Raw genomic sequence first — 559 nt, 5'->3', positions numbered from 1 at the left:
CTCGGCCTCCCAAAGTGCTGGGATTACAGACGTGAGCCACCACACCCAGCCCCAAATAGATTATTCTAATGATTCAGATGATTCTGATGTTAGTTCTGTTTAGAAATAACTCTAAGAACAATTTTTTTCTTTTTTCCGAGGCAGGGTCTTGCTCTGTCACCTAGGCTGGAGTGCGGCGGCATGAACACGGCTCACTGCCACCTTGACCCGCTAGGCTCAAGCAATCCTCCCACCTCAGCCCCCCGAGGAGCTGGGACCACAGGTGTGCACCACCACTCCTGGCCTCCAAGAACAGATTTATATTTTATTTTCACACTGAAAATAGTCAGATTTGCTTCAGCCTCAGAGTATGTTTATGTAAAATTAAATGAGCACTGGCAGGGAGCCGATTTTTTTTCTTCTAAACTGGAAAAAGGTTAAAGCGAGCACCTGAGTTCCATGAACAGTCGGGACTAAGTCCTGCTTCAGATACGAGACAGTTCAACTCATACAGAGAGTATCCGACTTAATGGTGGTTCAATTTAGGAATTTCCTTTTTTTTTTTTTTTTTTTTTTTTTG

The sequence above is a fragment of the Mandrillus leucophaeus genome, unplaced genomic scaffold, assembly GCF_000951045.1.
Source record: "Mandrillus leucophaeus isolate KB7577 unplaced genomic scaffold, Mleu.le_1.0 Scaffold510, whole genome shotgun sequence".
NCBI lineage: Eukaryota > Metazoa > Chordata > Mammalia > Primates > Cercopithecidae > Mandrillus > Mandrillus leucophaeus.
The sequence above is the reverse complement of the archived record's forward strand: the minus strand, read 5'-3'. Positions refer to the sequence as shown.